Source organism: Triticum dicoccoides, chromosome 7A (genome assembly GCF_002162155.2).
Source record: "Triticum dicoccoides isolate Atlit2015 ecotype Zavitan chromosome 7A, WEW_v2.0, whole genome shotgun sequence".
NCBI lineage: Eukaryota > Viridiplantae > Streptophyta > Magnoliopsida > Poales > Poaceae > Triticum > Triticum dicoccoides.
Genome location: NC_041392.1, coordinates 605,485,406 through 605,486,392, shown reverse-complemented (window position 1 = coordinate 605,486,392; position 987 = coordinate 605,485,406).

The window sequence follows — 987 nt, the reverse complement described above, 5'->3', positions numbered from 1 at the left end:
GGGCGGAGCCAGGATTTGAATATGAGGGGGTCGAAAAGCTAATGTTCGTAGAAGTCATGGAATATCACAATATATTAGGTCTCATGATGGCTTTGGTGAGAGATCATATAAACATCCGTTTGAAATTACAAAACAATGTTACATTTCTGTTGACTTAAATTGAGCTCTAGAATGACCACCAGCATTACAAGTTGATAATGTGAATTGCTATTTCCTTACCAATATAGGCAATCATGCAATGTCGACGAAAATCATATTCGTTTTGTTTTAAAAACGTGTCTTGACTAGTTTCATAGACAAAATAGTTTGTTCAGTTGTTGTGGCTGACACTGGAAGACTTATGACTAACCATAGAAATGTATAAACCATTGAGTATGTAAGTAGTTCTTGTTTGGAATTATCCACCCGTCAAATCGGTAAGTTAAGAGAAGATTTTTAGCTCTAGATGATTGCAAACACCCAGCTAGAAAATGGGCAAGTTGATGGTAATTGACCCCGTTGTTAACTGAAAAGACTACAAAACAAATAAATAAAACCACCACTGTGACACGTCAAATAACTCATGCCATGGATCCAAAAACGCGCAAATGCAATGCTAATTGACCAGACAAATGCAATGCCATGGATCAAAAAATGGAAAGAAGATACGAGTAATAATTAATAGTCACCGGCCTCTAGCTGTATTCTTCTGATCTGATCCGACTGCATCTGGTCGTATGCGGACAGCGGACCATAGTGTAGACTGGTGGACGGAGCTGTCATCGTGGCGACCAGTGGATATATGGCCGCCGCAGCAATGTTAAACGCCGAACGCCGACACCCACGGGCCACGGCGGCAGAGGCAAAATTCGGTGTGGCTGGGTCAATGAGTAATTTTTATATGGGCTAATGATGCAATTAGTTACGGCCATTTGCGATGTACAGTACATAGCCTGCTACAAACCGTTGAGGGGGGCGAGTGATTGGCAGGGGTCTAGCCCCTGCTCC